Source organism: Falco rusticolus, chromosome 8 (assembly GCF_015220075.1).
Source record: "Falco rusticolus isolate bFalRus1 chromosome 8, bFalRus1.pri, whole genome shotgun sequence".
NCBI lineage: Eukaryota > Metazoa > Chordata > Aves > Falconiformes > Falconidae > Falco > Falco rusticolus.
This window is the reverse complement of record NC_051194.1, coordinates 45,310,666-45,334,563: the sequence shown is the minus strand read 5'-3', so window position 1 is coordinate 45,334,563 and position 23,898 is coordinate 45,310,666. Positions and strand designations below refer to the sequence as shown.

At 36.9% G+C, this 23,898-nt stretch overlaps 1 protein-coding gene across 7 annotated transcripts in view; it reads right to left on the bottom strand.

The window, feature by feature from the left end:
• RAPGEF4 (Rap guanine nucleotide exchange factor 4) overlaps positions 1 to 23,898 on the bottom strand; it is a 158,729-nt gene that overhangs the window by 108,981 nt on the left and 25,850 nt on the right. The window contains exon 1 of one of the 7 annotated variants that reach the window (XM_037397432.1): positions 22,366 to 22,462. The exons of 4 other annotated variants lie outside the window; for them this stretch is intronic. The gene's annotated coding sequence lies outside the window, so the exon portion shown is untranslated. Of the gene's footprint in view, positions 1 to 5,841; positions 6,043 to 22,154; positions 22,319 to 22,365; positions 22,463 to 23,898 lie in introns of those variants that run through there. 2 more of the 7 variants (XM_037397430.1, XM_037397427.1) reach the window with 2 other exon arrangements.

Here is a 23,898-nt window from a genome sequence, read left to right as displayed (position 1 = left end):
CTTGCATATTGACTGTTCTTCTCAGGTGAGTTCACCAAAACTGCAAAAAACCCTTCAGACCTGGACCCTGGATATTCTCTTCCTCAGAAAAGCATCACTCTGCAGAATAATACATTTGACTCGGATGCAATCTGGAATGCTGCCATTCACCACAGCAGTAACGGACATGAAAAGCAACAAATGAAATTGACAGAGGTCTCTCTGACTGCTGAGCATCCACACTTCCATACTAATACTCTCTACTAACTTATACTACTCATAAAGAACTCAGCAATCAGAAACACTGTTATCACATGGTATAAAAACCACACCGTCTTATGTGTGTTAAAGCTTCCAGCTTGCTTGCTTGGTAATACTCTTGATCAAATTCTCTGTCAAATGCAGGCTTCAGTGGGGAAGTCCTTGCATATGTGGTCTTGCATATATATATATATAGACTAAAGAGGAATAGTTTTAATTACTGTAGCCTAATGTTGAAAATTTTCATGATTACATTTAACTTTTTTAAGCTCCTGAAAAAATCTAACCTGTGCTGTGTGTTCCTTCAAAGGCACGGATCCAGTACCAGAACATAGTTATATGGCTGCAACGGTTAATTGTATATGTGGCAATACAGCAAATGTAGTAAAAGACATAAACAAAACATTTGCTACCCTGTTGTTTCAGAATTGTCCACAGATTACTTTAATATTAAAGGCATAGATCTGTACCAAATATCTCCCCAATGCAAAATGGAGCTGGCAATTTTATTACTGCTTATCATGGCCTGAGGAAATCTGCAATTGTGTCCAATTATCAGTTTTCCATAGCCTTCCACTGTCTGCAGGTTTTTTTGTTGTAGTGATGGCGATGATACTGGGATGGTTAACTTCATTCCCCTCAAAAACAGATAAAAGCTGAAATGACAGAGTTTCTGGCAAGAGAATTTCTGGCAGAGGAAGCAAAGTAGGAAATGGAGCTCCTGATATAAAACAACCCACTCTGTCTCATCTGAGAAAAGGCTTGCTGCCTGGGTATTTCTCAAATCTCTCCGCTGGATGAAAAATTGCCAGGGTTTAAAACATCTGAAGCTTTCCCGTTACGAGAATTATGTGCTTTACAAAACATGATACATCCTTACTAAACTATGACAGTGTCAGTGTTTCAAACAGTTCCTTCCCTTCAGTGAGGTTGCATTTACAGTGCTATGAGCGGACTTAGATTATAGGGTCATTTTTCACTTGAACAGCCTAAAAGTGTATGTATAAATTGTATAAGCAGCGTTCAAGCACCAAACAAAAATGATGAGACACCTCCCTGAAGGAATTACTCAGTCCCTCAAGAATTTTCATTGAATTATTCTTCACACCTTTCTTTCTGCCTCCCTCCTTACTCCCACCACTCATCACCTACCCAAGGAAAATGTCAGGTTATTCAATGGCCTTGTTATGACAAGAAGTTGCTATGTTAAGGTGGTAAGTTGAGAAATGGGGTTTGTATGGGCTTCTGATGAAAAGTGCAACCTGAGTCTCCACCCCTTCTGCTAGGAAGTTCAGCTGGAGTCACTGAGGAAATAAAAAAAAACAGACACAGGAACATGGAGTTTTAAAAAGAGCAGGGGCAGCCTAGTGCTGTGACCGGAAACAAGGAACAGACACCCATACTGCTTCCCCAGCTCAAACTGGAAAGCTAAGTGGGACATGGCCCAAGTGTAGCACGAGAAGTCACACTATACTTCTCCCATGGCCTTGATCTCAGTCACTGATGATAAAGATGGATTCTACATTTTACCATTCACTCTTCCTTTCAGTGATTGCTCCCTCCATTTTTTAGTTATTTGTTTAGATTTTCAGTACATAAAAATCCTGGCATTGCCATTATGGGCTCGGAGCCATCTGAGCAATCTTCTTAAAATACACTAACAAATCATCCATATGGTTATCCAATATGTAACTATTTACTTTCCAGGATAGTAAAAGAGAGGTAACAAAAACTATTAAAAGCTTTACAAAACTTCACGAGACACTGTCATCCTAATTCGGAGTCTATAATTTTCACTGAATAGCAAAGTTATAGACATCCATCTGCATGATCCCATTTTGAACATGTTTTCATTTTAAGTCTCCCTTAAACAAGACTGAAAGATCAGAGGAGTCATTGTCCTTAGGAGCTACTGGCTTGAGATCATTGTTGTATGTGCCCCACAGCAGAGTCTGATACCATGCAGTTCACTAGGTTCTGGAAGAAAGGGACTTCAGAAACAGCATTTAGCAAGGCTGGGAAAACTACATGAAAGCTAGAAGGAGAAATACCAAGGAAATTCCTTTCCAGGTATGATCTTCTGTAACAGCTTATAACTGTTAAATGGTTTTCCACACAGGTTCCAAGATTTGATTAGAGGACCCAATTGAGTTATAAAAGTTTGTTTTTCTTGTAAGCTGTAATTGGTACTGTTTCTCTTAACTTACATGTAAAATTCTTTTGCCCTTTCCAGAAAGTCACTGTTTCCCTAAAAGAAAATACTAGGACGAGACTTCACTTTGTTGAGACATTTACCATGTGTATTGTCTTCACAGAATGTGCAACACTGTCTGAGGACAAAGTCATTTATCACAATTTTCTGTGTGTACTTCAGCAGGTAACTGCTGCTGTGAAAGTAGGCGAGTTGATCTGTGGCTACTTTATACACTGTAGCTTGTGAGTTAACATTTTATGCCAGCTTCTGCTGGTTGTCCTATGGAGTATTCCAGACAGTTCAGTGGATGGATTAGCAATTATTGAACTTGTGGAAGAAATCAATGGGCTCTTAGGCCTGCATATGCATAAAGCAAGATAAGAACTGTAGATCTTTAAAGTATGTGAGAACAGTTCCTAGGTCTCTTGGGATAGTTGCAAAATGATGTCTCCTTTTATCAGATGTGACTAGTGCCCAGAAAAGACAAGGAAGAGCAGGAAGAAGGAAAGCCATGTCACTCCTTGTCCTGGCCAACAGAAATGGTAAGCTTCAGGACGGAAACACAACATATTTGTTATAGCAATACACTTTCTCCTTCGATATCACAGGACCTGAAGGCCCTGTCCTTGGGACAATACAATTTTCTTTTGTGACCAACACAGATAGCAGAGGCCAGTCTTTCCAGTTCCACGAAGTTGTACTGTTTTGTAGACAGAAAACTAGAAGAAATGCTTGAACTCCTATGATTATATTCAGGTATCTTTCTCAGAACAGCCTTTTTGTGTGAGATACCACCATAGGGCTCATGCTGCTTTAAGGTCTCAGGCCCTGCCTTGGTAACCTTGGTAAATAGGAGCTTTTCCATTAAACTCAATGGGAGTAAGAATATTTTGTGTGTTTGCCTGAATATCGTAGGTATAAGCAAATTCAATATACTGAAATTGGCATCAGTGAGCCCCCTGCAGCTCTGAAAGTGCAGGGATTAGTGTCCATTAGCACACTTTTCTCTGAAGTACAAGAAACTATAATTAGCATAAATTTATTGCCTAAAACTGAAGGTGGAAACGAGACAAAAAACAGTCTAGTGGAAGAGCTTACAGATAACACTGAAACACTCAGCATAATAAACAGATACATTCTGAATTTCACTCTAGAGGAAGAGGATGTGCCTTGTTTTGACTAATGGAAACTGCATCCAAGACCAAACAGCCTACAAAAGGCACTCAGCAGTCTCCAGTCCCTTCAACTAAAAAGGAAACTTAAAAGAAGCAGTAACCTAAGTCCAAGTTCTGTCATATGCAGTGTAACTCATTTAGCACCTAGTTTTAACTGTGACTGCATTATGAAACTTCACAGAAACACACAGAAGCAAATGTTTCTTTTAAGATCACAATATGAACTCAACTGTAGACTATCTTAGCAGACACAGCACTTCTAACTGTTCAGATATAACTTTGGTAGGAATCTTTACAGATTGCGTCCAGTTACAAAAAAAAGAAAGAAAATCACTTACTTGTTTCATTATCTTTGTAAATCAGAATCATCTCCTGCTGTTCCGATAAACACAAATCACAAAAAAAAGGATGCCTTTATTTTACCAACAGAAGCTCAACTCCATTAAGAGAAGCCAGATTTGATTATACTACTGTGTCACTCGTGAAAGAAGAATATTTCCCAGAACAAAAATATAGGAATCTTTGCCATGGAGTTTACAACTTAATACATTGGGTACATTAGCACAGAAGTAACAAGGTCAAAGAAATCACCAATGCTCTTGGATTCCTGTTGCCTCTCTTTATGTGTTTATTATTTCATAAGTCGGACTGTTAAAGCTGTGGGTTCCCAACGGGAATTCAGCTTCAGGGGCTAAGTACAACTGAGAGCCCGTATGATCCTGCATATGCATATTTGTACAAAAATAAACTCTCCACTTGGTCCACATTTCATTTGCCAGTTGGCCAGGTTAGTTATATATTCTGTTGGGTAGAATGAGCAACCTTTTGCCATAAAGCTTTACCTTCCCCCTTCTCCATTCCCATCTATCATTCTTGTTGTAACTATTAATAGATAAACCGTAACTTTTGTTTTGGTTAAGACCTACACAAAATATCTGTCCCTCGAGAAACTGGCCCACATTCTGAGTATTTTAGCTCTGTGAAGGGGACAACTGCCATACAACTATCCCTACATTTTTCAATTGCCACAAAAATAAACCATTTGTAGACTAAACACATGCAGGCTTTTTCTGCTTCTAAGTCTCTTATTACATTTGGTCATATCTACAACACTATAAAACAAATGTATTTGTACACATATTTTCACAAGTTCCTATCACTGAAGCATCCTTCACTCCTTTTTCATTTCATAATTTGTTTGCTTGAAGCCCCTATCTTTCCCTAAAAATAAGTAAGTAAATAAAACATTATTCTTTTTATTTTTTAGAAATGCTTCCAAATTTCCCTCACTTTCAGACTGCACAGCAAGACCTGTCTTGGGCTTCCCTGCCTCATGCCCTAAAGCCATGAGAGAAAGCCTGAAATTCCACATCAGTAGCTTTTATTATGTATTTTTTCTCTTTGAGCAAAGCACCACCTTAATATCTGAACAGTGAAATTCCACCTTTCCTTTTTATTCTCCCATGCATTATTTAAACATTCTGCTCTGAATTCTATGATTAGGGTATTCCTGAGTAGCTACAACCAACATGTTTATAGTCTGATACAGCAGGAAATGTGGGCTACCCAGGATAGTTTCACACGTGTTTGCTGTACATGACCCTCAATTTAAATAATTAATTTAGTAAAAAATGAACTGAAATCAGATTTACTGCAAAAACTTTTAAAATTTAATTTTCAGACTAGCAATCAATGCTTATTCAGTTTCCATCTTACCCCTGCCTTCCCTTTTTGCAGATGCTTAAGTGATATTAAACAACTGCACAAATTTTAAAAATTGTAGGAAAATTACCATCTGCACTTAATTCAGAAGTAAAAAGGTCCAGAGAAATCACTCTTTATGAACATTTTTCTTAACAGAAAGAATAAAAACATGCAAAAATTCTCACGGTACAATACATACATATATTTGTGGCATTCTGTCTTTCAAATCATTTTGAAATGTAAGATGACAGAAATTAAGAGAGATCTCACTACAATCTCATCCAAAACCTTACTCAATTTCTAAGACATGACTTAGGATTAAAAATGAAAACATCTTCAAAGAAAGAACTATGTTGAGACACACAGTAATAAAGCCCATTATTATTCACAGACAAATAGTATCAAACTATTATCTGCTTAGTATATACTTCATTATATTTCCCCTAAATCTATGCAAAATAAAAATACAGTCTTGTAAACAATAATCACAACAGAAGGAAATAAAAAATAATGAAATCTTCAACTTACATTGATATGTTATTATAGGTCCTGCACAGCAAGTAGCCCTAAGGGTACATTTTAGTTTTTTTATCCATGCTCCGTGCTTGTTGCTGATGTGACCACTTAGGCACATGGTCAAGTTGCAATCAGCTTCTCTCTTAGTGATGTATGAGAGCTGTGCTGATTTATCTAGTCCTTCTGCAGCAGATTAGCACTAATGTTTCTGCTTCTGCATCCTACCTTTCTTTAGCAGTAGACTCTGCATTATCATTGGCAATCCGAATTAAAGAGCCAGTGAGTGTAGAACATTTTTTTTTTTCTTTCTGAAACACACAAATATCATGTTTTTATACACTGACCCTCCTTTTTTAATATCTTTGGCAAGAACAGTAGTCAGAGATACAGAATAATGGTTCCAGTAAGTCTGCTATAGTCTTTTTGTGATTTATTCTGTTAAAGGAATATTACCCTATGCAGATGGCCCTAGACAAGAGGCAGCTGTAACACACCAACTTTTCAGCCAGGAACATAGGATTTTCAATCTGTAACACAAAGGTATTATATGCACATTGTGAAATTCTAGTTTATTCCAAAGAAGTAGACAATGCAAAATTAGTTAATGCAAACAACTTGCTTTATTTCATAAGCCCTAAGTACCTTATACATTAAAGCTATTTAACATACAAATTCCTTTGGTTAAAAACTATTTCAGTGCCTTATAGTGTATGTGTTCATTATGAATTCTCCCTTTTCTCCTTAAGATTACATTTTTTACACTATGGGATTGTGGAATCCAGCTATTAAAAGTATTACAAAGAACCTGACATTCTCATTGTTACTATTTTGACTTTCCAGTAAACAAATAGTATTTTAGCGTTAAAATGCAATTGTTAATTCATGGTCTTTTCAATTCAAGACACCATGAGACACAGCTGTTTAAATTTTCATTAGGACTCTGAAAAATATTTAGGAAAAAATGGATGTCTTAGACCATCCATCTTGAAAATGTGAACATTCTGACAAGTTTGCTCACTGTCAAGATGACTCACATCATTGCTGTTCCTAGCCACTACTCCTGATCACAGAAGTATTCCTCTCTGTTTTTAAACAACAAATGCCATACCTGAATATTAAACAAGAAATATGTGCCACTTAAACATTAGTAATATTTGAATAGCAGAAAAGTCTCAGCTACTCATAAAGACCTATTCTCTATTATCAGCATTCATTTGAGAAAAACATTACATGGAGTGTCTTACCTTAAACAGGAAATCAGAAAAGAAAGAAGGAAATAGAATTAACTCATTATAGTAAATCCTAAAACAAAGAGGGGCTATTTTTGGTCTAATGTGAAAACCTACTCTGGCAAAATGTGGCAACATCCATTTCAGAGTGCTTTCTGGATTTTACAGATACTTATTTTTACACCTGCCACAGAGGCACAGCAACCTCAGCAACAGAACGTAGCAAAGAGCTAAGCATGCTCATTAGCACAGAATTGCTACAAAAGCAGTTTTAGAGCTAGGTGTGGGACTGCACATGACTTCAAGCTTCCCCAGCTTTCCTCCTCTTTTTGTGTGTTGTTGATAAGGAATGAAATAAGTGACTACAGAAGGGCATCCAGAAGCCAGAGTGAGAATCTACAGAGGAAAGGTACCTGAAGAAAGTTTCAAGGCATCCGCAGTGCCAAGCTGCCAGCAGCTGGCTAAATGGAAACACTGAAGAGCTGACATACATTCAACCTCATGCCCTCCCAGCCTTCAGGCAGCCCCTTGCACATCATGAGTAAGCCTCTTATAAGTCTGAATTTGAGAAGTCTCTGTGGATGATAGGAGCCTACCATCACACATTCAAAGACCTGAAGGTCTCTATTTCAAGAAAGATGGAGGCAGGGTTCTGTGTTTCCATCTGGCTTTAAATCCTCCTCAGGACTGGACTCACTTAAAGAGCATTAGTTCTACCTTCAGTTGCCTTCTCTGGGGATGAAATTCAAATTCCAACCGTCATGCCTCAGGGCAGTGTCCTAAAAGAAATGGTGCTACTCTGCCAACAGTGCTCCAGCTAGGAGTGCTCCTCCCCTTCTGTGGAGAAATGTGCCACAGAATTCAAGATTCACAACATTAGAGAGGGGACAGAATGATACTGAACTTCCCAACAGCTTCTACCAACAAAAAGGAGCATGACATGAATGTGGCAAACAAAAGTGAGAAGTGCTGTCAACTCTAAAGGCAGTATCAGTTTTAAGGATGCCATTTCACTAAGAACTTAAAATTTAGACCCCATGGTTTCATGTAGGTCTTTGCTGTACTGGGAAAAAAGTATTTAGCCAAGATACCAGAATCTGATGTAGGAACAGCACTGGAGCTACTATTGCAGGTAGATGCAGAAAACTAAAAAAAGAATTAAACTCCACTTTAAACATGTATTTTTTTGCCCCCAGACTCTCATTAGAAGCTTGATTTGGAACCTCATTGCTCTGATGGTTAGAAAGAAACTTCTAATGTACGATTAAACTGCGTTAGTAGCCACCTGCTTCTGAGAAGCACTGTTCTCTAAGAAGTTACTCCCCGAGTGGTGGTCTTATGCATTTATAGACAGCAATCTTATTCCCTATCACCTTTCACATCAACAGACTAACCAAGACTCTTGTAGTCTTGCCATATAAAATAGACACTCCATCTCCCTTACCATGGTAGTCCTTCTCTGCACCTATCCCAGTCTGAGTTCTTCTCTTCTAAACGTGAGTGAGCAGAACCATACATACTATGTTCCACTCAAAGACTTACCATAGATTTTATTTTAGTAGACCAAACAAACTGTGGGTTTTATACATGGTTGTAATAAAATTTAAGCCTCCTACCATCTCATCTCCAGCAGCTAAAAATTACAACAGCTTTATCTGTGATAGAGTTCTGACATATACCAACTGGGATGTGTTAGTATGTATTTTTCTCTGCTATACTACACGAGGCCATGAAGCAAGAATTAACATCCATCTGCATTCACTTGTGTCAAGCAAAAATATGAACATTACTGCTGGCCCACTTGCTTAGTTCCCAGTTATTTATTGAAACAACATGTTGGTTTGATAACAATTTCCAGTTCTCCCTGCTGGAAGAACTGGAACCAACTTCACTGAGAGAAGAAAGAATAGCCATCGTATCACTGTTTGCTGCTAAAAAGCATCATCTGCGCTTCCTAAGCCCCAGTGGTTTGCTGAAATGTTACACAAGCTATGCAAATGACACACTAATACTTCAAACATGCCAATCGATTGTATGTATTTCTACAGAAAATTACTCAAGGCAACTGAAAGTGTAAAGTTGAACAAATTATCAACCGTAAGTGAAAACATGCAAGTAAGTTTTAATTAAACATGACTTCTCTATTGCAAAAACCACATTAAAACCTTACTAAAAGGGAAGATAGCTAATTGGGGGGAAAATGAAAGAACAAAACAATGTTTTGTAAGGAGAGTGTTGCTCAGGAAAGATTATTTATTTTAGAAGACTTATAAATGCATTTCTAATTTATTCTTGATTCCAAGCCCACTGTAATTTCAAACAAATAAAAACATGCATGTAAAAAAATGCATGTTCTCAAAACCACGGATACGATATCAAGAGTGCTTATTTATGCTAGTAATTGATTTGTTTAAAATGTCAAATATTAGACTGAGACTGGCAGAAAGAATTTTGGAGGTTAAACAATCAATAAAGTTATTTTCTGGGAGACATCTAAAACCCTGCAAAAGCTACACACAAAAAAAACCCCACCCACACACATTTTTAAGCCACAGTCAAGAGTCCCATCACAGAAAGGGCACCTAGCTGCTCATGCTGAGGCCCAAGAAAGCGCAGTAAAGGGCAGTCTCTTCAGTTGAGAGTCTGTGTGTTCAAGTAAGTGTTGCATATGATACATCTGAACATTTATAGCACGTTCAACTACTTAATCATCAAAAAGCTTTCAGGAATCATATATAGTACCTTCTCACCTTGCATACGGAGAAACCAAGAGGGTAAAATTAAATGCCTTTATCAAATTTGCTAACCAACTTATTTTCAACAACAGGTTTATATGACCTGCCTTTTGCACAATAGCTGGCACATCTTAGGCTTTCCCCAGGGAAGAACCGGTAGTCTGTCTAACCAGTGACGGCCCATTTCTCCCTTGTACCATTACCACGACATGGAAAAATTAAGGGAATATACTACAAGTTTCAGAAGGCCAACTCAGCACTTGCTCTACATTTTAACCTCAGCCAGCAAATTATCCTAGTGATAATACAATTTGTGCCAGCAAAAGCTCTTTTGCAACTATTTCTTATACCAGCCCTACATTAGGCTAACTATACCACACAAAACCCGTTTTCCCAACATAACACTGACATTTTCCCCACAACCCTGCCAGCAAAATTTTAGTATAGCCTTGGCTTTAGTGAATAGAAGACCAAATAATCAATGATGTTTAGGGAAAATAAATCAGTAGGAAGGCTTTAACCCCAGGTATCCAGTTTACATTTCAAGGGCTCTCTGCAAGAAAAAGAGCAGGGAAACCCAAGAAAAATGGGGATCCTTCTTTCAAAATAAATGTTGAGATGTCATTTCAAACACAGATCCCTAAAAATCAGAGGAGTCTACTAGGTACAAACTGCACAGACCATGACATGGGCTACATAAGGAGCAACGATCAACTAAGAACAAAATAGAAGAGATTATATGTTGTCCTATGGGCTCCAGAACACTCTTGCCAAACAATACTGTACTGAGAATCATTGGAAAAAGTTGAATAGGTAGAAAGCACAAGCCTACATCTTATCCTTCTGTATAGCTAACATCAGCCTCATGCTTTCCTTAGGAGTGTTACAATGAAGCTGACTTTCTCACTTTCCTCAAAATGTCCCTATGTTGACTTGTATGTTAGTGTCAGTGTTGTGAAATGTCCTTTTCAGACTACAGGTTGCAGATGAAATAAAGGATGACAGTTATAAACTGTCTTACTGCATAGCAGCATAAATGAGTAATCAGATGTCCAAAAAGCGTCAGGTTTGTTGAGCTGACAAAGAAACAAAAGTTACTTGTTTCAGCCACGTCACAGGGATAAGCACAACATTAACAATCAAACACCTGAGCATAGAATCATTTAGGTTGGAAAAGACCTTTAAGATCATTGAGTCCAACTGGTAATCTAGCACTGCCAAGTCCATCACTAAACCATGCCCCTAAGTGCCACATCTTTTAAGTGCCTCCAGGGATAGCGACTTCCGTGGGCAGCCTGTTCCAATGCTTAACAACCCTTTCAGTGAACAGTTTTCTCCTAATAACCAATCTAAACCTCCCCTGGTGCAGCTTGAGGCCATTTCCTCTTGTCCGATCACTTGTTACTTGGGGGAAGAAACTGACACCCACTTCACTAATGAACTTACTCAATATACTTTCACTTGAATATTTACAGAAATCCTGCATAGAAGGAGATGGAAAATAATTTCTGTTAGTCATTGAAATCAACTGTGCATGCTTTGAATGTTGCAGCTTCTGCAAAATGTGGTGTATAATTATTGTATTTCTGCTTTATCTTCCTGACCTTGATTAGCTGCTACTAAGCAGTTAGCCAGTCAGCTTTGGACTGGAGAACAAAGTGGGACATGAAACAAAAAGGTAAAGTTGGAGGTGAGTTTAAGGTCACTCCTTCCTCTTCATGCTTTCTTGCAACATGGGCACAAAGGGATACTCCACAAACACCAGAAACTTTCTGCAGCAAGTGGAAATAAATACTTACCATATTACAGAGTAATATGTATTCACAAGAAAATATTCGGAAGTTATATTCTGTATTTATTCAATGATGTACATATTGACAGAGGGGCAAACGTAGCAGAACAATAATTATTACAAAGGGTCATTGTGAGGCAGTGCCAATAAAAAACTTAATTTGCTTTAATTTAAGTTTTAGCAGATATGCCAAAGATTAATGGAATGCAGGTTGCACCAGTTTATGCTGTGGTGAATTTTGTCCTGGCACAGCTAGGAATAACTCAGGAAAGAAATGAAAACAGGTGAGTAAAAGAAAAATAACTGGAATTTTGTATCCTTGCCAGTACCTTATTTTCTAATACACTTTTTCCCCTTCATTTGGGAGTGAATTTTCACAATTGATTCTGAAGACCTTTACAATACCAGAACTGCAGTAATTTTCCACTATTTTCCATCCAATCCACATGGATGGCATTATTTTTACCATCACTAATCATTTCAATTCAGACCAGGCTGTATCTAGCACCATGTCCTAAGGTACCTTACAATTAGCATAAACCCAAAAATACTTGGAAATTACTTTTCAAGAGTGAAGCAGGAAACATTGCTACAGTTGGATCAGAAAGTCTTCACTCATAGTTAACAGAAACAAATCCGTAAAGCAGCAAAACAGATTTAATCAGAGTTGGAGGCTTTACATGTGGGTTGCTGTTTTTTTTTCTTTTAATCACTCAAGTAGTAGAAGAAAGCAATGTAGTAGCTGTCACATATTTTAGTATCAGTAAAATATTTAATAGCCATAGTTCATCTTAAAAAAAGATAATGCCTTGGGTAGAAGCACTGTCATGCAAATTAACAACTGGCTAAATGACTGCAATCAAAGATAACGAAACGTGGCAACACAAAAAGGGAGGTGTCTAAAGAAGTACTGAATGGCTGGGTTCTGATTTTTTTTATATTCATAATCTCAAAGGGAGAATAAACAGCTTGATAACATATTATGAAAACACTAAATAAGGAGAAGATAAAAACACTGGACAAAAAATAAATAGAATAAGTCTCTCGGGAATTAGCAATGCTGAGGAAAAGATCCATTTGGAAAAATTCAATGGAGACATCATTTACATAGAGCTAGTGAGTGAGCAAAGTCTAGGAAGCAATAATCCTGAACATAGTTGGAGTATACAGCACGCCTCCCACTGCCATCATTTCTAGCTCTGTATAGATATTTAAGTAACCTCAACTACAGTGACAGTCTTTATTAATACAATAGCAAAATGCTGTTATCTCACAATTATCAAATTCTGGCATGTAACACTGGCAGCAAACATCAGATTAGGTATGCTCCAGATATACATGAAAGATATCATTTTGTCTTCCAGAGAGCTTATACAAAGCAGCACAATGACATTTCAGGAAAACTGAGAACAGACATGTAATTTTGTAAAATTTTTTGTTGTTATGACAAAACATAGACATGACCACAGTGTGCAAATAGGGAAGCATATAAGTACTGAAGACAGAGAGAAATCACCTGAGGGGCAAGAAAGCAGTACAGACAAGAACCAAAGAATGAACTCCAAAAAAAATTTGGAGGGGAAATGAGAATAAATTTGTCAGTAGCATGGGATGCACTTGACTCTGGAATATTTCTCCAAAGGCAGCAACCATTCATGAGCCATTTGTCATGGATACTTATAATGTGCAAAGACAAAACTTTAGAGAACATACCATAGCTCTCTGGAGGGGAGATGGAGAAAGTGATGGCGTGAGAGAAATGGAAATCAAGATCTCATTAAATAAAGACTTCATTTTAGTTCCAAAAGAAGGGACAGAACCAGTCAGACATAAGAATGATGAGGAGGAACCACAACAGGTTTTTATTTATGCAGTATGCTATGCTGTTATGGTCCTTTTTTACAACACGTAAACAGTTTATCAAGGGCACTTTATAAGCTTCTCTGAAATAAGCAGGTGTTTGTTACAGCAAAAGTCAGGAGACAGTATGTGGAGCTTTATGCCACAGGCACAGCAAATTCTACTGTCCATTACTGCAACGATATGAGTATAATTGGACAGGTTTGGCTTAAGAATATTGTGCCTTTCTAGATACTGTTAAAAAAGTAAACAACTTAATGGAACTGAACCATCCTGTTTTGAGATTCCAAATACTGTTCCATGCCACTGCTCTCTCACCATGCAGAATATCTGAGAAAATATCTTCCCTCCACTTCTCTTATGTGGCAGTTTGTGATTAATGCCTACCATAAATAGACAAGCACTGCTGTGACAGTAAAAATGCCAAGATAAAGGTGCCACTACAGAACACAGCACACTCATGAGCAGTAGTGAAGCACATAACCTGCTTACAGTTTGAAAATTTTACAAGCAACATTAAGAGATTTTCTTTTCTATAGTACCCAAACTTCCATAGATGTTTCTATTTATTTTTATCATGCTAAGCAATCTGATTTTGGGGACAGTCAGATGGGCATCTCATAGCAAATTCTACTCACACAAAGCAAGCCATTTAAAAATGTTCATTTAAAAAGAACACATCTAATATAAAGATAGCATTCATTATTACTTTAACAGCTTTCAAATTAAGAGTTGCATTTTCCTTCTGCATAAAGCCCTTTAGCATATTAAATTAGTCATTTTAAACTGTACACATGGCAATAGCATTATCAGATAATGAAGATATGCATATGCAGACTGAAATAAAGAAGCGAAAGTCTTAGCAGTAAAGGTATACTTAAAAGGAAAAAAATCAACAGAAATGTTAGTTGTCAAGGACGGAAGAAACATGCTAAGGTTTTGCATTAGCTGAACACAAGAAAGAATAAATAGTCAATCACACTATTTCTTTTTAGACATTTGATATTATTTTTACATACACATACTACCACAAAGGGTGAGCTCTGCCACTGTTCTCCCTCAGGGGAGTAGGGAGATAGGAAGTACCTCTCCATCTCCCTGCAGAAACTGTTTGTAACAGAACAGCATGACAAGGGCTGGTTTTTGTGGGTCTACTATTTCCTCACTCATTATAAAGCATAAAATTCATACTAGTAGTATGAATCATTTTGTTAAATAAGGAGGCAAAATACAACTCATAGTCTGCTTCTGGATATCACAACCATTCATTACAGCTTATTCAATACAGATTAACTCAATTCCCATCCAAAGACATTGTGCAGTTAATGGATACCAGGAAAGGTAATTCACCCACCATTCTGTAATGATACTTGGATTAACAGTATGGGTGTCCATCTAAAATCAATCCCTTAGAGAATTCTTACAGTAGTAAAATCCATATTCCTACCATTGGTAGGTCTCAAAGCATTTCCAGGATTTCCTGTGCCTCACACCTTTACATGATTTTAGAGTACAAACTTGACAACAATCCATTCAAGTATCACTACTTGTGGGCTGACTAGTATGCATCACTTTCTGAAGTCATATCAAGTAATCCTTCAGAAAGGTTAAAAGGCAGAAAAATCTACATGCTGTTGTTAAAACAGGAAAAGTCTGTCTCGGAATAAAATGACACAAGGTACATTTTGTATATGAAATTAGATAGAGGTAACATCCTCTATAAGGCAACTCCATACGACAGATGTATGTAAATACATCAGACAGAAACAACCTGCAAAAATGAGAGTACTGGTGTGAACTTCTGCTGTAATCTCAAAGCATAGAATCTTTCAACCATACCAAAGCAACAGCATAGGTAAGTGCCCCAGCTATTACATACTCAGATTGAAGTGTAGCTCTTCTTTGATAAAGCATCATGTAAAATGGGTACCTTTTCACTAATCAAATCTACTCCATCAGCATATTCAGACGTATCTGCTTAATTGTATACACTTTTACTACATTTCACTCCTTCAGCTCTGCAGAGCAAACGTGCTAATACTGAGTGATGGCATAATTCTCACCAACCTCAACAGTGCAAGAGTTATTTCCTAACTGCTTGGGGATCCCCAGTTATCTAATAAGGTCTGAATGTCACAGACAAACCTAAGGAGAAATAACAATGAACTCTTAACCAGAGATCAACCAAATTGGCACTAAATGCTAGCAGGAACAAAAGCAGAAAGAGAAACCATATTCATAAATCTGTGGGAGAGATGTATACCAGAAAACTGCCCAAGAAATGATGGCAGAAAGAAAAAAGGCCTTTGAAAAATGTTTCATGCTTCTGGAGAGGACACAGGCTTGAAGGGTATTGGCAGAAAGAAAGAAGAGAGAAAATAAGCCTGTACTGAGCTTTTAATCTTCCCTTAATTGTACTGAGAGTCTCCAGCATTATCCCCAGAGAGAATTAAGCATAAAAGCCTAAGTCACTCAAACAAGTTCCCTTATAACTCAGTCCTTTCAGAACAGCATGACTTATTTGAAGGACTCAGTTTCTCAAAGACTAGGTCACAGAAAAACCGTATTGTCATGCACATGTTTATTATGCTTAAACAAAATTCTTCTACCCGTTTCCACTAACCTGTACTGAACATCTGGATAGGGCTTTGTGGAAATTAATAAAGTTTGTCTATGTTGGAAAATTAAGTGGTTAATACTTCAAGAAAATGGTTTGCATTGGTAGTCAGAAAAGATATTTTTCAAAGGTCAAGAGAGATATTGAATGCAAAATTAAATAGAAATTACCCAGGAAACGGTCAGAGGTTGAAACACAGGCAAGCTGGATTGTATCAATAAGTACTCAATGCAGAATGGCAAGGTTTAATTTTAAATGCTAATTATTTATCACCCCCAAACAAATGTTATAAAAGCCTGGCCTAAAGCTAAGTACAGCATCTAGAAGGACAAGATTATTTTATCAGTGTAATCTAAAATGAACAGAAGTAAAATTCAGTCAGAATATATTTAGTGTATAATCTTTTATTTGTGAGTTTCAGTTTTCTTTTAACTTCTTCATTTGAGATTTAACTGCTGAACTCTGCTTAAAATAGTTCATAGGAAATACACACTAATGGTCTTACCTAATCAGGCATGAGACGAAGGATAAAGAAAATGAGCTTTAAGCATCACATCAGACTGATGCTATGAATCCACAAATTCTGATAAACCACTGATTTCAACAACAGGCTTTAAAAGAAATATTAGCTGAAAACACAAGTTCTGTGAACATCCACTTCATTAGAGTATAAAAATACAAGGACCACATGCCTTAGAAAGTCACCTGCTCTTGACTATTTGTGGCATAAACAATCATTCACCAAAAGAAAAGAAAATTATCTATGAACCGCTTGCTCCATAAATCCTCTTGAGATTTAAAGATCTGAGGGCCTGCAGGCCCCAGGGATGTTTCAGGCCTGATACTTTCACATTCCTGGTAAACAGATTTCCAGGAATTTTTTAGCACACTGAACTAATGGAATTAGAGCAACACCCACTAACCCCGAGAACTCAGGGTTCCACTGCTCAGATTGAAACAAGGATTGATTCAAGAGCAAGCACATGGGTTATTCGGGTTTTTTTTACACCTCTTTCTCTTCTTGATATCTGGGACTGGCCATATCAGCACAGATGACAGGTTGGGCCCTGTAGTTATTATTCTCTGCAACAGGAAATATTCCATTTTCAGTTTCAAGTCTTTATATTTTCATTTTTAAGCGTACCCCTGGAATGCCTAGGGTTTGCAAGACTTTGATATAATTTACCTCAGTACAAGTATTGGGTTGACCACTTTGTTAAGCACTCCTGAACTACTACTAAGCCACAAAATCATTTGAATGATTCCAGCCTCATGCTCTCACATTGCATCAACTATGTCAGTGGACAGGAACTGTTACAGAAGGGAAGTGGGTAGAGGATTTAAGCCTACTCCTAACAGCCTGTGCTGTATATTATACAAGGAGAGGGATGCAATTAGTAATTACCTGGGTTGAAATCCCACAATGCCCATTGACTTCAATAAGGCAGGGTTTCACCATGGATGAAAAGAGGGGAGGAACCAGTCTAAAGGGCAAACACTGAGCATTACAGCTCTGATTATGACCAGAAAAAAACATCTATCAGAACTGTACTAAGGCAAGCAAAGGGCACTTTTTTTGAGCCCATTTATTAATCCATATACCTAATAAATTGATAATGTCTGGGGTTTAACTTGTTTTGAGTTTTAAGGTGTTGAATGCTCACTCAAGGGAGTGCTTCCTTAAGGAAGGAGCAATTTACATTCCACTACATAGGACTCGCTTTCCTTGCTTTTCACAATTTTTCACAAAATTTTTATAAACAAGAACAAGACTGTCAGAATAAAAAATAATCATATAATGGAAAAACCTTGCTTTCGGCTTGTTAATCTGCATAAGATCTTCTACTGCCACAGATCTTGTTGTCAAAGACTTTTTTAATGCCAGCAGGTTTAAGCTAATGGATTTTTAAAATGTCAATATTAAAACATATCCATTGATCTACTAAATGGTTTCACATTATTTGCCTGACCCTTTATATAGCACAAGTAGAAAGCACCCATTCAAACGCAGCATACAAGCACGCATTCTATAGGAATGCCTTGAAGGAACACATAACCATATCCATTGCTGTAAAGCAACAAAAAATTTGTCGCTGAAAGAAAGCTTCTAAGGTCTCACTATTTTCCTCAAGAACCTGGAGGAAGCAGTAATAATAGATTAACCTCTTCTGTAAGGAAGAAAAATCACCACTCATCTGAAAAGAAACCAAGGATTGAGATGATAACACTGACAAGATCAGAAAGTATCAGTCTCCAAAATAATCTCATCCACATATGATCCTACAGTTGAGTTAAGGAACAGATAGTCTGTGTCAAATCCAAAAGTTTAGAAGTGTAAGCAAAGCCTTACGCAGTTGATCACTTTGGTATCCATTCTAAGGCAGGAAAGGACACTGCCAACCACAAATGCAGTTAGAACTAAAGCTCCAGGCAATTTGACAAGGCAAATATAAATTTAATGTAGTAATACATACACACAATACATAGTAGATAGATTACACACCCATTTCTACAAACAAATAATTCTGTGTTATGCATTTTTTCTCTGCGACAGATGAGAATGAGACACATATTTGATAGTTAATGTATATTTGGGAAAAAAGTCAGAAAAAAATTTATAAGCTTCAAAACTTACAGTTCTTCTGAAAGACATTTTTACCTAATAAAAATGAACTGAAGAAAGGCCAGAAATTTGCTCCCTGAAATAAGATTTTCAGGCTCCCAGTTGTTTTGCAATATATGTATTTGCCATTTAACACATCACACTTAGAAATACCACATTAAATAATACAATCTGCTGAAGATGAAAAGCAATTCCTTTGCTAATAAAAAAGCTGGTTATAGAAAGTGCAAGTTTGGCAGTAAAGCTTCAAAGAAAGATAGCAGCCTCAAAAACATCTGCAGACTAAGTGTATACATTTCAGTTTGTCAGATGTTTTTCTGTAATTTAAATATTTTAAGAATTAATCAAAATAATTTCTGTACTTGAAAATTGGATGAATTCATATTTTTCAACTTTACCTCTAACCATGATAAAATATGAGAAAACCAATAAAGGCATTACTTACCAGGGAGACTAACGGGATGTTTCTATTTCTTTTTATCTAAGAAGGAACCTCAAATAAGTCAAGCTTTCTGCAACATAATTTAAGACCCTTTGAAGTGTAAATAAACATATAAACATTTACAAAAGCTGTAAATAAGAATGACAATATATTTGTGCACAGTGTCTGGTATAATAGATTCAACAGGGGCTTCAAGCTGACGTGCATTACTACAGTGATACAGATTTGCACCCATGAGAAATGGCATGCTAGTATGATTTCAGAGAAATCAGATCTACAAAGCCTTATTCCACCTCCACACGGAGATCAGTGACACAGTTACAAAATGTTGCTATTGAAATAGAATAAGCTAGGAGACTGAAGTGCAAACTGATTGTAAGGATGACAGAAAAACATGCACCAGGTAAGTTTGTTGCAGAGAGACATGAGGAATGATCAGGCCTTTCCAATCAGCTTGTTATTTTTCAATCTTTTCAGTCACTTAAGAGGTGCCTGAAGCGCCTGTGCCTGTCACCATAAACCAAGAATAACAACAAAGAAAAGGATACTTAGAGAGTCAAAACTAACTGGATCCCTTGGTCTTCTGCAGAAGTTCTGCCTCACTGACATTACTAAATACTACATGTAATGGCACAGCAAATTATCTGACAGAGTGGACAAATATCGAGCGTAAACTTTTTAGTCATAATGCTATTATTTAGCAAAGAACAGATCATAGTAAGACTATCAAAAGACTTGTACACTTCTACCAGTGCATGTCAGGTCAAGAGAAAAACTGTGTTACTGAAGTGAAAAATCTAGTTCCTAGACATGTTTCTCCACTGCCAATGGCCAGGAAGGTTACCTTAAGAGATACGCTGTCATAAATAGCGTTCACAAATTCTGCATCCATTTTTTAAAACATGAAGCGATTAATATACCTGAATGAAAGCAGCAGTCACTGTGTTTGCTATGCTGACAAACATGGCTTGTTCTGATGTAAGTCTGTCTACTGAGGATAGAATGCCATTCCATAGTAATTTATATCTGCTCTACCAGACAGAGCACCACTCATTAAAATTAGAAATTGACAAAGCAAAACAAGAGAAAAAACCGTAAAAGCATATCACAAGGATGGTCAAAATCAATGTAACAGCAAGCACTAAAGGCCAGACGCTGCTCCCACTTAGCTCCACGTTTAGCAAAGCAATTTTACTGTATTCACCTGAAATATGCTCAATTCACACCAGCAAAACTGGGAGTGCAATCTGGCCTTCTTGGTATCATAACAATTTTGAAATTTTCCCCTGCTACTCACTTGCATGCTTTATCAGTATTAACACAGAAGGTATGAAGGTGTTATGTTAGTTATTCCCAAAGCTTTGCTCACATCTTGCCTATTCTGTGTTTACTGTCATATTCTAAAGCTAGGGAGGGGAGAAGGACTTTTTATATTCCTCTTTCTTCCATGTGTCACTCTAGGAAAAAAAATCTCCTGCTTGCCTAACCACTTCATTTGTCAATGTTTCTCACACTAGCTTGTTTCTTTGCACACAGATTTGAATTGGTCATCAACTGAAGATTTGCAGACAGCATAAGGCAACAGATTCCACACACTTGGGCCCTTCCACAACTTCCTTTTGTGTTGTATGCTGTATCTGATAACATGGAATATTTTTTCCTTATACTGACAAAATGGCTATTTGAGAGGTTGGTGAACACAGTATTAGCTACATTGCAAATACAGGCTCTTACAATTTGATCAACTTCACATTTCTCAAATAAAACCTCATTAGAGGAAGAAATCATCAAGGTAGAGTTTCAGCAGTCAATGGAGAGTGTGACAGAAGCAGGCAAATACAGCTGAGTGTTCCAAGACCACCTTTTTATACTTTTGTGAGTCTCCAAGCACTTCACTATTTTAAATCACATGATCACCCATTCTGTAAAGCTAAATATTCTATATTTTATTAACTATAGTTTTATATCTCTATTATGTTTCCCTATTGGAAATCAGTAAATCAGAGCAAAGACTTCTGCAATTGATTATGGGGCTATAAACTGGCAGAGTAGTATACCTTAAATCAAGCTGACAGCTCAAGGGTTGGACATGAATCTGATTTTTTGTTTGATTCCCCCCCTCTCAATATTTAATTTCTCAGATCAAATCTAATCTCTCACTTAAACTGGAAAGAATTTCTGGTATGGAATACTCATTGGTGAAAAGGTACATCAGAAACTACTGACATTTACATAAGATTCCTAATACTCCTTAAACATGTTGAAGCATTCAGGAGTCTAGCAGAGAAATAAGCAAGAACATTCTCAAGTAGCAATGTAACATGTATTTTCCAGCCTAAGGTGAGTAAAAGATTGCATCTCTGAAATGCTGCCTACTGAATCACACTGCAAAACACCTACAAGAGATTCAGTAACATACTTTGATAAATAATGTACTTACAGTAGGGCCATACGGATATAACAAAAAAATCCTTACATGTTCATTTTCATTAACATTTTACAGTGCTTTCAAAATCCCTGCTGCCATAATCCTGACACAAAAAATGAGGTATAAGATTATATTATACCTTGATAGAAGGGATATGATTACATACACCTTAAAAAGACAAACTGGTATTACACGCAAATGCAGTAAGAGCTGTGGTCTCAATTCTGATGAACTTAAGCCTTATTTAGAAATCTCAGGAACAGTGCTACAAAGTTTAAGTCAGCGTGCCATTTCATACACGTATTTCCTACACCGCATTCCATCAGAACAGTATGTAAGATTTCTTCTGCTCTGACAGAGGATCTGTTTTTAAACTAGCTCATTAAAAACTAACATCCACAGTGTTCAGAAAACAAAGATGGTAAAAAAGCTGCTTCTCCCAAAGCTATCTTTTCAGAGCAGTGAAGTCTGCTACAGGCTACTGAATTATCATCAGATGAGCAAAGGCAGGAAGCAAGTTACGCTACATTTTATCAGACTACAAGACGCATAAGTGGTGCTGAATATGAATTAAAACAAATTAAAATATTCACTCTGACCTTACAGGGGCAAGACTCCCTCTCTCCAAAGTTACTGTATACCGAAGTAATAGTTGTTCTTCATTTACTCAAGATCAAATGTTTCTCAAGGCATGTTCAGTAACTTCTAACATAATCTTATTCCACACAAAAGGAAATTGGTTATTTGTATGTTATCCAAGGAAGGCTGAGTAATTCACTGTGGTAGGAAAGACCTCTAAAAATAAGTCACCTCTCAGCAGATTCACTCCCTTCCTGTCTGGGTTTGAATCAGTTTGCAACTGCATGAAAGCACAAATCTTGAGGATGAACTACAGAGAACTTCTGTAATGATAACACTACTGAAATGGATGTATTTCACTCCTCCTCTGCTTAAAAGAATCCAACTATTAGGGGTGGAGCAACCCAGTGACCCAACAGGATGTGCATGACCAGAGCTCCTCACGTGTAGCCTTCTGCTTTCATGTTTATTTTTGGATGTGTTTTCCTTTGTGCTTTGAAACAGTTTTTTGGGCAAGGTAGCTAGCACCACACTCAGTGATGCTAAAGAGGGAAAAAGCAAGTTATCAACACAAAGAGTACCTCGTCCTATAGATTCATAGAGCACCTTGGAAGTCCACAGTATTACAACAGTGATAAATAACTTTTTTCATGTTTGCTAGTGCTCTTCAGAGATGAAAGCCAGGGGCAATTGCTGCATAAAAGCATGTCACCAGTCATTCCCATAACCTTCTAGAGCTTCTTCATCAAAGAACAGTATTCAGCTGTCTGAGAACCTAACCAGAGATTCCATCATCTCCAATCTGCTAGAGCAGCCATTGATTGAAAACAAGTCTCCAAGGATAAGTAAGCTTAGAAGTTCAACCTATGTTCCCGAACAGGATACTACTTCAGCAGACAGTCATTAAAGAAAAGACTAGGCCATTTTAACTGGTAATGGTTGTTATCAGGACAATACCTTTTGTTTTGATCAGCATTCCCTGACTGTTAAAAATGAAAGTCATATAAAATATTTCTGTATTTAAAGGGTTGATTGAATATGTGGTTCTGTGTATTACAGAAGGCATTTTACTACATTTTTAATAAAGAATATCCTATCTTTTCCTTAAACAGTATTTAAATCTATAAAACTGACAGAAGAATAATGATAAAACAGTCTGCTCAGAAGTACAATCTCCTTTCAGGTACACACGCAATTATAATTTGTACTCAAAGAAATTAATACACTTTGCTGTATATTATGGATTAAGTATGTTAATAAAGCACACCTGGTCTGTGAAACATTCTATCAATACAACTGTTTCTTAGAGACAGCTAATACATGAAAAAGTTACTTTTCAATTTAAACAAAACTCAGAAGAGTCAGTAAATTCATAATATGAAGTTACAGAGATTCTGCAAAGTCTTTCTACACTTAGAAATAACTAAAATAGATAGGTATTATATCTTTCTCTCTTACAATCTAGTCTCAGGATTTGTAATGAAAATTTCAAAAGAAGTATATATGCATATTTATTTGTCTGTAAAGAACTGCATAGATTTGGGATAGAAAAGCATTTGTTGCAAACACAAACTTCATCATCAATAGGTTTCTGTGTTAACAAATTTTTACTATAAAGGAAGATAGTTCATAGCTCTTATTCCTATCATTTCAGGTTAGCTGCACAATAAATTAAAGTCAGTACTGTATCAATTGATACCAATTCATTTTCCAAGATTATATTCACAACCTAAAAATAATATTAAACATTACAGTCTTGGAATT